The following is a 13244-nucleotide window of genomic DNA, read 5'->3' as shown; positions in this document are numbered from 1 at the left end:
CGCGTTCCTGCTGGCTGTCACCTCCGCTAAACGCGTGAGTGAGCTCTGTGCTCTTTCGGTACGTCCAGAGTGCCTGTCTTTTCGGGGCCGATTGCGGTGCCACTCTGCGACCTAATCCTGCTTTCATGCCTAAGAATATCCGGAGTTCCTTCCGCTCCCAGGATATTGTGGTTCAGGCGTTTCGTCCTCCTCCTCACACTAGTGAGTTAGATGCGGGCCTTCACCTGTCATGTCCGGTCCGTGCTTTGGGAATTTACCTCAGCCGTACTCAGGACTTCAGGGTTACCGATCAGCTTTTTGTCTGTCACGGTGGTTCTCGTGTCGGTAAGGCACTGTCGAAACAGCGCCTGTCCCATTGGTTGTGCGAGGGCATTGCCCTCTGCTACACGTTGGCTGGGCAGGATCCCCCTGGGGGCGTCAGGGCGCACTCCACTCGTGGGGTGGCTGCCTCTGCCGCTCTCCTGGGTGGGGCCTCGGTGGAGGACATCTGTGCTGCAGCTTCATGGTCCTCCCCGGGCCCCTTTGTAAGGTTTTACCTCATGGACATGACCAGGGGTTCTGTCTCCCAGGCGGTTCTGGGGTCTGTGGCCTTTCCTGCTTCCCGTCCTTTGGTAGGGTAGCAGGAGTGTGTGGGTATGGGCCACAGTGTGTTAGGTCACACGTGGTTCCGCCTGTGCTGTGTGTTCAAGGGGTTCTAGTTCCCTCTTGCTCGCACTCAGGTGGAGTTGACTGCGCCCCCCCTTCATTAGGAAGGATGGGGTGACGGGACTCCCCAAACCCCTTGATGTGGGCTTACGGGTCCTCAGGGGGTGCATCTGTCGGGCCTCGCGTCCGCTCTAACCCATATCTCGATAGGCTTAAGAGCGGGACGCAATGGCCAAGTACGATAATATAACGTAAGGTAATGTATATAACCTAGTTATATGAGTACTGGCTAAGCGTCCCGCTCTTAAGCGGCCCTGAGTTCCCTTTTGAGGGATCTTTTACTGGAAACGGGATTTTTGGCGAGGAAGAGTGTTTGGTGACCATGCCTACTGTCTTATAGGCTACGCCTCCATAGGGGCGGGACCCGGCAGGTGTAGGTGTACTTGTTTTTTTGTTGATGGAGTACAATAGGTACATGAGATGAGGTATATCTGGATAGGCTTAAAGAGCGGGACGCTTAGCCAGTACTCATATAACTAGGTTATATACATAACCTTACGGCAATAATGGACAGTAAGGGAATTACAACCTTGTATGTAAAAGAAAAGTGGGAGAAACAGTTAGAAATAGAGATAACAGAGGAGGAATGGTAAGTTGTATGTAAGATACAACAATCAACCACAGGATCAAGGATATGGAGGGAGTTTGGGTGGAAAAACATAATTAGATTCTTTATAACGCCAGAAATACAGGGCAATTATTACACACCAGCACAGAAACCATGTTGGAGAAAATGTGGACAAGAAGTAGCGAACCACACACATATTCTGGGGATGTCAGAAAATAAGAAACTATTGGGAAGAGATAGGAGAGATAATAAATGAAATAGTAGGATATGAAATACCCCAGACAGGTCTAGTACTATACCTAGGGAACACAGAAAGACATTCAGGGAGAAGACAAATATTTGATTAAGATACTATTAGTAGCAGCCAAGAAAGCACTGACTAAGCTGTGGTACAGGGTAGAAGCACAGACGAAGGAACAATGAACAGAGATAATAGAGGGAATACAGGAAATGGAGAGAATCACGCATATGCTGAGGCTGCAAGAGGAGAAATTTGAGTCAAAATGGGAAAAGTGGGAGGAATATAGGAAGAAAAGGAACAACATCACAGAAGGATTAAAAGGAAACAAGAAAATAAATTGAAATGTAAATAAAAAATGTAAAGATAGAAATGACCAATGAACCCATGTCACACCCTGTCTTTTATTTCAGTTTTCTTTTTGATATTATAATTTTTTCTTTATTGTTTCTGTCTGTTTAATAGTATTGTAGGCAGGCAAACGCCTGCGAACACCAGCAACTAGGACAGAGAGACTTCGGCTCAGCTTCTTCCCCCAGGCCATCAGAGCCTTGAACACTGAACTCTCCACACACAAGCACACATGAGCACACACACAACACACACACTGTACATGCTCACACACTAGCAGCCACTTTAACATGAGTACACACACTCATGCTGCACACGCTCACACTTATGGTCACTTTACAAAAGGAAAGGTCACTTTCAGAATAGTATAACTTGAGATTGTATAATATAGCATTGTATAACAGTGTACTGTACATAAAGACCCAGTGCCTCATCCGTAGCTAACAGTATATTGCACTACCACAGGCAGGGGCGTAGCTGGGGGGGGGGGGGGGGGGTCGGGGGGTTAGCTTAGGATGATTCCAAGGGCCCAGCACTGGGGGGGCCCCCAATTTTATTTTTTTTTTTTTTCTAGACATCACTCAGGTGTATTATTGATGCTCTCATTGATACTATGTTTGTTTCTGAAGTGTGTGTGTGCGTGTGTGTGTGCGTGTGCGTGTGCGTGTGTGTGTGTGTGTGTGAGAGATATATAGAGAGAGAGGGGGGGCTTTGGTAGACTATTGCATTGGTCCATTCATTGAAGATGAACGCAATGCGACATCCTTTACTAGGCTCACCCACCAACAGTGCAGGTGCTGAACTGCTGATCCGAATGTATAGGTAAAAACCATATTATGCGTTTTCATCAATAAAAAATTGCCAAAAAAATTCCGCTCGCACGCTCGCATTCACTGGGGGCCTACAAATACATTCTTTCATGGGGCCCAGAATCTGGAGCTACACCCCTGACCACAGGACCTAGCATGTCCTACCATGCTCTGTAAATAACTCATGTATATATACCGATATGCCCTACTTTGTTTACTTGTTTTATTGCACAATGTCGTTCTATTGGATTCTTATTATATATTACTATTGTATTATGCACATCGTTGCGGGCAAGACCCCCCGCATTTCATTGTATACTTGTATGCCATGACAAATAAAACTCTTGACTTGACTTGTAAATTTTGTCTGTGTATTTTGTATTTTGTACCTGTATGTTTGTAAATAAAAAATTTAAATAAAAAATTAAAGGTGACTTGCATTATATTATAAATGTCTTTTTTCAGTGTCTAGCATTGTATCATAGTAATAGGAGTTAGTATCAATGTGTTTGTGTCTCTAAATACCATATTGGTGGATTGCCGTCATTCAGGTCATTCATTTCCTGGTCCATTTTAATCAGGTCGTTCTGATTTGACTCGCATGGTGACGTCACGTGGTGAGGATGGAGCGGATAGTGATCCGATTGGCTCTGTGGTTGTACCGCACCAAACAGGGTTTGACAGAGAGCAAGCGAGAGAGAGGGAGAATCAGATAGACCCTCGCGACAGAGCACACATACACACACGCGCAATGCGCTGTCGTCTCTCGGTATGTCTCTCTCTCCCCCTCTATCTCTCTCTCTCGAATCGGGAGCATAGCGCGCGGCACAGTGGAAGACTTCCTCAAACGGGAGAGAGAGAAAGAGAAGGGGACCTGCGTATCTCGCTCGCAGCTGTGTTTACACAGTGCTCTCTCTCTCTCTCTCTCTGTCTGCCACTCGCAGACTGTGTGGATGACACTGAAAAGTGCTTATGGGCGGTACTCCATTAGAAATATAAAACAATGATTCTTTTTTTTTAATAAACCTTACAGATGTCTTCCATAGACTCACAGGAATTGTGTAAAGTGGCCCAAATAGTGCTAGGAATAGCAATGCAGGTCCCCTTTAAGTAAAAAAAAAATTAAATAAAATAGATGACATTACTTTAACCTATATAGTTGTACAGGTAAGATGTGACATTACTTTAAGCTATATAGTTGCACAGGTAAGATGTGACATATTACTCAAACCTATATAGTTGTACAGGTAAGATGTGACATTACTTTAACCTATATAGTTGTACAGGTAGGTATGATGTGACATTACTTTAACTTATATAGTTGTACAGGTCTCTCTCTCCATGTAGCCTATCTCTCTCTCTCTAAAAACTCCCTGTAGCCTGTGTGTCTCTCTCTCTCTCTCTAAAAGCTCCCTGTAGCCTCTCTCTCTCAACTCCCTGTAGCCTGTGTCTCTATCTAAAAGCTCTATGTACATTTTACATTTACATTTAGTCATTTAGCTGACGCTTTTATCCAAAGCGACTTACAAGTTCTGTACGACAAGACAGCAAGAAGGGTACAACTCTATCAGCTGAGTAACAATGTTTATCAAAGTGTTGCGTGTTACAGTGTAGGTTAGTTTATTAGGACAAGTGCATGACAGTAAGGTTAGTCAGGGTTAGATTTTTTAATTTTTTAATTTTTAATTTTTTTATTATCATTTCAGATAATGGTTGAAGAAGTGAGTCTTTAGTCGACGGCGAAAGATTGGACGGGATTCGGCTGTCCTAACTGGGGTGGGTAGTTCATTCCACCATTGTGGGGCAAGGACTGAGAATAGGCGGCTTCTCTTTGATGACCCTCCAGGAGCTTGGATAGGAGTACTGTAGGTCTGAGGCGGCCAGAAGATGCAGAGCGTAGGGGTCTTGAGGGTGTGTAGTTAGAGACCATTGACCGGAGGTAGGCGGGAGCGGTTCCCTTTGCCGCACGGTATGCTAGGTCGAGGGCCTTGAAGCGGATACGTGCAGCAATGGGGATCGAGCCAGTGCAGGTCCCTAAGAAGTGGGGTGACATGGGCCGACTTCGGTAGGTTTGAGATCAGGCGGGCCGCTGCATTTTGAATGAGTTGAAGAGGCTTGGTGGCAGTGGCCGGGAGGCCAGCTAGCAGTGCGTTGCAGTAGTCGAGGCGGGAGATGACTGTTGATTGGACGAGGAGTTGGGTGGCTTCTTTTGTCAGGAAGGGGCGGATCCTTCTGACGTTGCTCAGGAGGAATCTGCAGGTTCTGGTTGTCGCTGCGATGTGAGCAGAGAAGTTCAACTGGTCGTCGAGGACAACACCAAGGTTCTTGGCGGTCGGGGACGCGGTCACAGCTGCATTCTCGACTGTGATGGAGAGGTCGGTCAGGGGGGAGGATTTGGCCGGCAGGTGGAGCAATTCTGTTTTGCTTAGGTTCAGTTTGAGGTGGTTGGTCGTCATCCAGGCGGAGATGTCGGACAGACAGGCCGAGATCCACTCAGAGACGTGGATATCTGAGGGAGGGAAGGAGAGGAAGAGTTGAGTATCATCGGCATAACAATGATATGAGAAGCCATGAGACGTGATAATGTTACCCAGTGATTTAGTGTAGAGGGAGAAGAGAAGGGGTCCTAGGACCGAGCCCTGGGGGACACCCGTCCGCAGGGGGCGGGTGGCCGACAGAGTCCCTCTCCATGACACTTGGTAGGAGCGGTCGTTGAGGTATGATGTCAGCCATGTCAGCGCAGATCCAGCCACTCCCATTCCAATCAGGACAGAGGAGAGGCCTTTCGCTTTTGCTAAGTGAAGTGCCTCTGTGACCGCAATGAGGGCCGTTTCTGTGGAGTGGCCAGTCCGGAAGCCAGACTGATTGGGGTCTAGGAGGTCATTCTGTAAGAGATAAACAGTAAGTTGGTTGGATACAGCACGTTCAAGTGTTTTAGAAAGGCAGGAGAGAAGAGAGACAGGACGATAGTTGCCTATGACGGTGGGGTTCAGGGTTGGTTTTTTTATGAGGGGCGTGACTCTGGCTTGTTTTAGGGAGGTGGGGACCACCCCCGAGTTGAGTGAGGAGTTGATGGTTGCAGTTAGGAATGGGAGGATGTCCGGTGCTATGTAGCCTGTGTCTCTATCTAAAAGCTCTATGTAGCCTGTCTCTCTCTCCCTCTAAATGCTCTGTGTAGCCTGTGTGTCTCTCTCTAAAAGCTCTATGTAGCCTGTCTCTCTCTGATTGATTGATTGATTGATTGAAAACTTTATTAACAGATTGCAGAATGGGTACAATACAGTACAGCTCAATACACACAATTGTTAAGGGGATGCAGACCAGAGAAAGACTTTCGTCTTGTTTACACCAGGGTCTCCCTCTAAATGCTCTGTGTAGCCTGTGTGTCTCTCTCTAAAAGCTCTCTGTAGCCTGTGTGTCTCTCTCCATCTCTCTCTCTAAAAGCTGTGTAGCCTGTCTCTCTCTCTAAAGGCTCGCTGTAGCCTGTCTCTCTCTCTCTCTCTCTCTCTCTCTCTCTCTCTCTCTCTCTCTCTCTCTCTCTCTCTCTCTCTCTCTCTCTAAAAGCTATCTGTATCCTGTGTCTCTCTCTAAAGGCTTGCTGTAGCCTGTCTCTCTCTCTAAATGCTATCTGTAGTTTCTCTCTCTCTAACATCTCTGTGTAGCATGTGTCTCTCTATTTCTCGAAAAGCTATGTGTGTGTGTGTCTCTCTATCTCTCTAAAGGCTCTCTGTATCCTGTGTATCTCTATCTCTCTAAAAGCTCTCTGTCTCTCTCTAAAAGCTCTCTGTAGCCTGTGTCGCTCTCTAAAATATATCCATAGCCTGTGTCTCTCTCTAAAAGCTATCCATAGCCTCTCTCTCTAAAAGCTCTGTGTAGCCTGTGTCTCTCTCTAAAAGCTCTGTGTAGCTTGTGTCTCTCTCTCTAAAAGCTCTGTGTAGCCTGTGTCTATCTCTAAAAGCTCTGTGTAGCCTGTGTCTCTCTCTAAAAGCTATCCATAGCCTCTCTCTCTCTCTCTCTCTCTCTCTCTCTCTCTCTCTCTCTCTCTCTCTCTCTCTCTCTCTCTCTCTCTCTAAAAGCTGTGTAGCCTGTGTGTCTCTCTCTAAAAGCTATCCATAGCCTCTCTCTCTCTCTCTAAAAGCTCTGTGTAGCCTGTGTCTCTCTCTCTCTAAAAGCTATCCATAGCCTCTCTCTCTCTCTAAAAGCTCTGTGTAGCCTGTGTCTCTCTCTCTAAAAGCTCTGTGTAGCCTGTGTCTCTCTCTAAAAGCAGCAGCTGAACAGAGGCTCCTTCCCGGTGAAAATGAGTGTTTGACAAGTCAAGGTCACCAGGGGGCTTTGCCTGTATAAGGCTTCAGTCGCTGGGCCCCGGTGAACACTGCAAAGTCATAAAGCACTTTGTCATCACTCGTTATATAAACTCTCAACAATCGAGTGGGATCACATTCCCACTACCCCCCCACTCTGTGTGGCCTGTGTCACTTGATTTTCTCCTGGCTCCGTTTCAAGACCAAATGGAACACGAGGTATACTGGCAGGTTGTCATGGAGGGTGGGGGGGGTGAAGTAGGTGGAAAGCTTTACTCACCTTATTGGCAGGTAAGTAAAGGTGTCAGAGGATAAAAGAACAGAACAATACCACGACTGTAAAAAGAGCAAGATAAATCTCTCAAGCACCAAAAGCCCCTGGAAGTGGATGAGGGTGTGTGTGTGTGTGTGTGTGTGGGGGGGGGGGTTATAGTAGCCAGCAGTATTTATGAATGGCCCAGTAATGAGCCATCAGGAGCATGGCGGTTATGAGAACACGAAGGGAGACAGAGAGAGAGAGAGAGTAGTTGTCCTGCACACTAGCGGATAGTAATAATAATAATAATAATAATAATAATACATTCAATTTGTAGTGCTCTACATTTGGAGACCAAATCTCAGTGTGCTACAGGGTAAAACATAGGCTTTAAAAAGGTTAAAAATAAGAGAAGGCTTTTGTGAAGAGGTACGTTTTTAGTCCTCTTTTAAAAGAAGCAGTGGTCTGTGGTGCTCTCAGGTAGTCAGGGAGGGCATTCCACGGGCGAGGAGCAGCCGAGCTGAAGGCCCGGTCGCCCATGGTGCTTGTCCTGCACACCAGCGGATAGTGGGTTCGGTGGCGGCGTTGTGAGAAGAATGTATGATCCTGGCCCGGGTCTCTCAGCCTGTCGAGGGCCCAGGGCTGCCGGCTGCACAGGGGCAACAGGAGCAGCACTCACCAACGTTTGTGCAAATTAGACTAATCACAGGGCCCGACTGTAGAACACCTGAAGCATGCCAGCGGCCAGGCAGGCAAAGGGAGGGAGGAGGAGGAGGAGGAGGAGGAGGAGGAGGAGGAGGAGGTATGTATATTTATTTTGTATTATAATTTTTTTTGTGTTTAAATATCAACATTATCTGGCAATCCTCAGTAAATACTATCAAACTCCTCTGATGTCAGACCAGATATGAGACGCGTGCACACACACACACACACACACACACACAGAAAAGGAGAATGGCTTAAATGATTTTAGAATACTTCAGCTAATGAAGTTAAATGTTTATTATCAACAACTATCCAGTTCGTTTTTATAGTGCAACGTTTTTCTACTTTTCTACATTAATTGAACCAGTAGAGAGAGAGATGCCCCCCCCCCCCCCGAGCCCCGCTCCCCCCCCACCCTTTCCTTACTCAGCTCAGATGTTTTCTCTGTCTTGAGCAGGGTTAGCTAGGAACAGCTTTCTCAAGCTTCGCACCTTGGGCATGGAATGGGCTACAGGACCATTATCCACACCCCGGTCTCTCTTGGTGAATTTAAATCTGTATTACATAACTTCCTACAAGAAGAATGTTGCTGCTTTCTGTAGTCGGGTCCCAACTGCAAAATTACTGCATTACCCTGTATTATACACTTTTACTATCATGTAGACCATTCTGCTTTGTGTTTTTGTGTTTATATGTGATGTATTGTATATTGTATACATGCACATTTATTATGTTCTTGTGTGATGTATCGCACATTTTATTGCTGTGTGATGTATTGCAAATGTTATTGCTGTCATCTTGGTCAGGTCTCCCTTGCAAAGGAGATCTTGTATCTCAATGGGACTTCCTGGTTAACATTTTTCTTTAATTGCAGGATTGGCGATTTGATAATTGCATCATTCCAAATCGCGATTTCGATTAAAAAACGATTAATCGTGCAGCCCTAGCCGCCACTCATGTAGCCCTCGCTGCTGCGGGATCCAAAAAGGTCCGCAGAGTCTGAGACGACCGACAAACATCGGCTGACGCCAAATGGAAATCCCGGGAAGACTTTCTCAGAAACTTTGAAGATGCTACTACTACTGTAGGAGTGTTGAAACCGATTGTATCCTTAGCCTGCATTTGAAATCCTCAGATCTCAATACTGCTATAGCTGTCTAATAATGGACTCAAATCAAACAATACCAAAGCCTATTCTTCTAGCTTACGTAATGTGATTTTCCAAATACTGTACCAAAACGTCCTCATTTCTCATTCCTTGTTTCATCATAGTTTTCAAATCACATGCTTTCTAGCTCAGTCTCTCTCGTGGCCCAGAACGCCCACCCAGCTCGTGTCACGTGACAAGGTTGATGGGTATAAGAGGTGGGTCTCGTGGAAAAGGGGAGGGCTTGTCTGTTCACCGACCTTGTCCTTCAGAAGAATTGGCATGGATTGTCACTCCGAAATACAATCCACATGTTCATGCCCTCAGCATGAAGGAGAGTTGGGTGAAGAAAAAAAAAGAAGCTAATCCCAAAATCCCCCACTGGACTCCCAGGGTCTCATTCTGGGACGAGAGCGGTACTCACTAAATTCCTCTGGTAACAGAAACCTGAAGTGAGTGATGAACATTTGCTATTATTAGCGTCCGTCCAATCTTTCCCAACCTTTGGCGTCTTCCGTGCTACAAATGTCACATTGCTGATGTATTCCATATTAAATGACAGCGTTTTAACTGAGCTGACTGCAGAGTGTCTGTTATCAACTAGCATAATGTGGAAGATTAGCACACATCATGGCCACCTGTTGCGGCAGCTCTGTTTTATGAAGGACACACAGCTGTGACACTGAAACCAGTCTTTTTAAAGGCCCTTGTCAGGCCCGTCAGGGTTACTCATAGTCAAGAGTTGGTCCCGACTCTTAAAGGGGCACTTCACCAAAAATCTATAATCTCACACACATCCAAAAACTCTTAATCAGTTTCCCACACATTAATGTAGTTTGACAGTTGATACATTAATGAGTTTGAATATGGCCACCAGTGATGTCAACGTGGGCCATTAAATCCTTGTGTTGTGTTAATTACAGCTACATTTTTATGATGTAGATGAAGAAATAGCAATACCTTGTCTGCTACTTTATCAACCAGTGTTAATTCCATTGCAATTAAAACCATAGGCGGCGGGTGAGCTTGACATTCGGGAAGGCTATTATTAGAATGGACCTCGCGTGGAGCGCGCACAATTTTACTTTTTTTTGGTTGCACGCAAATTATGCTGTCCAGGTTCTGATTTCATATACACACACACACTACTAGGCTACTACAGCGAGCCCCACTCATTTCATATAGTGCAAATTAAGTGTTCAAATGAAGGCATCCAATAATATATTAACCATTGTCTTACCTTAATGCAGATAAATGCGACGTTTCGTCTTGGTGAGAAAGATCGTTCACAACCTGAATCACAAGCAACCACTGCAATGAAGGGAAAGTTTTTCGTAATTTAGATCTCATCATGCTTTGAAAACAATGTACATACAGTAGCTGTTATGGTTTGTAACCGACCCCAATCGCACAACACAAGACAGGTATGAGAGTAAGCCAAGAACTGGGCATTTATTGAAAACAACAGAAAACGGCACTGTCCCTTTAAGGGAGAACACAAATCACAGGGAAACAAGAAGGGAAAAGGACCAGTGCCTTTAAGAGGCGAGCTGGCTAAGGGGAAGGCTAGGGAAGGCTAACGGACTGGGCCAGGGCAGGGGAACAGGCAGGAACAGGGAGGACTAGGAGGACTGGACAAGGAGGACTAGGAGGACTGGACAGGGAGGACTAGGATGACTAGGGGGACTGGACAGGGAGGACTAGGAGGACTAGAGAGGGGAAACAGGGACAGAGGCCCGCGGAGGCGGGCTGGGGACAGGGAGGACTAGGAGGACTAGAAGGACTGGACAGGAAGGACTAGGAGGACTAGAGGACTGGACAGGGAGGACTAGGAGGACTAGAGAGGGGAAACAGGGACAGAGGCCTGCAGAGGCGGGCTGGGGACAGGGAGGACTAGGAGGACTAGAAGGACTGGACAGGGAGGACTAGGAGGACTAGAGAACTGGACAGGGAGGACTAGGAGGACTAGAGAGGGGAAACAGGGACAGAGGCCCGCGGAGGCGGGCTGGGGACAGGGATAGAGAAAACAGGGTAAGGCCTTGGAACAGGGCGAGGGCTGGAGCTGCTTACAGGGAGGAGTAGGAAGGCGCAGGCTAGACGTCTGGAGGAGAGCGCATCTGGCGCGGAGGTCTGAGTGGTGCGCGTCTGCTTGGAGTACGCGCCGGTACGGAGAGCGCATCTGGCGCGGAGGTCAGAGTGGTGCGCGTCTGCTTGGAGTACGCGCCGGTACGGAGAGCGCATCTGGTGCGGAGGTCTGAGTGGTGCGCGTCTGCTTGGAGTACGCGTCGGTACGGAGAGCGCATCTGGCGCGGAGGTCTGAGTGGTGCGCGTCTGGAGTGAAGAGCGCGTCTGGCTCGGAGGTCTGGATGCGCGTCTGGATGCGCGTCTGGAGTGAAGAGCGCGTCTGGCTCGGAGGTCTGGATGCGCGTCTGGATGCGCGTCTGGAGTGAAGAGCGCGTCTGGCTCGGAGGTCTGGATGCGCGTCTGGATGCGCGTCTGGAGTGAAGAGCGCGTCTGGCTCGGAGGTCTGGATGCGCGTCTGCTTTGAGTACGCGCCGGTACGGAGAGCGCATCTGGCGCGGAGGTCTGGAGTGGAACATTGGAATACCTCCCGTAGAGGAATAGAGAGCGCAGTACAATGTCTCCCTCCAGGCAAACGGCGACAGGTGGCGAAGGCTTGAGCGCATCTGGCGCGGAGGTCTGGAGTGGAACATTGGAATACCTCCCGTAGAGGATTAGAGAGCGCAGTACAATGTCTCCCTCCAGGCAAACGGCGACAGGTGGCCAAAGCTTGCACCTCGTCTCACGCCGGAGATAAAACAGCATACAGACAGAAACTCCCGTAGGAGCCTACAGACAGAGAACCTCCCGAAGGAGTTTGGTGATAGAGATATGATACGGAACGACCCGACCAGGACTGAGGGGAAGAGCGAGGTACTTAAAGCCCACAGGGGCACTAATTAGAATACACATCAGGTGCGTGATGGTAATTGATACTCGAACTAGAAGTGTGTGTTCGGCACCAGACCAATCAAACACATAATGACAGGTAGTCCAAGGGTGTGGCTGCTGAAGAGCAAACGAGAGTAAACGAACGCGAGGGTGGGGGCTAGTGAGGTGAGGAGACTTAAAGGTCAAGGGAAAGGCGAACCTCACAGTACTCCCCCCTCCACGGGAGCCACCGGGCGACCCAAAAATACAGACAGAGTGGCAGGGGACAAAACAAGGCAACAAACAAAAAGTACTGGGCATGCTAGCAGGGGAAGCTACAACAAAAGTGGGGCTAGCAAAGGGAAAAGGGTAGCTGAGGGGCAACCAGGGTAGCAGAGGGGTAACTAGGGTAGCCGAAGGGGTAACTAGAGGAGCTGAGGGGTAACCAGAGGAGCTGAGGGGTAACTAGAGGAGCTGAGGGGTAACTAGAGGAGCTGAGGGGTAACTGCCAGGGCACTGATAGCTACAGGGCCTATGCTAGCTGTAATGCAACATTAACACAGAGGCTGCGCTAGCTGCCGGAGCTAGGCTAGCAGACAGGGCTGGAACAGGGGCACTGGAGAGGGGAACAGGGAAGGGGCTAGCAGAGGGAAAGGGTAGCTGCCAGGGCACTGATCGCTACAGGGCCTATGCTAGCTGTACTGCTACATTAACATAGAGGCTGCGCTAGCTGCCGGAGCTAGGCTAGCAGACAGGGCTGGAACAGGGGCACTGGAGAGGGGAACAGGGAAGGGGCTAGCAGAGGGAAAGGGTAGCTGCCAGGGCACTGATAGCTACAGGGCCTATGCTAGCTGTACTGCTACATAAACATAGAGGCTGCGCTAGCTGCCGGAGCTAGGCTGGCAGACAGGGCTGGACCAGCATGAGAGAACAAGCTAGCTGGAAGGACAGTCCTAGCTGTGGGGAACTGACCTTGCTAGCTGAAGGGGCAGTCCTAGCAGTGGGGCAAACTGACCTTGCTAGCTGAAGGGGCAGTCCTAGCAGTGGGAGAAAACTGACCTTGCTAGCTGAAAGGGCAGTCCTAGCAGTGGGAAAACTGACCTTGCTAGCTGAAAGGGCAGTCCTAGCAGTGGGAAAACTGACCTTGCTAGCTGAAAGGGCAGTCCTAGCAGTGGGAAAACTGACCTTGCTAGCTGAAAGGGCAGTCCTAGCAGTGGGAGAAAACTGACC

Source organism: Notolepis coatsorum (assembly GCF_963971535.1).
Source record: "Notolepis coatsorum genome assembly, contig: SCAFFOLD_381, whole genome shotgun sequence".
Classification (NCBI taxonomy): Eukaryota; Metazoa; Chordata; class Actinopteri; order Aulopiformes; family Paralepididae; genus Notolepis; species Notolepis coatsorum.
Note: the sequence above shows the minus strand (reverse complement) of the source record.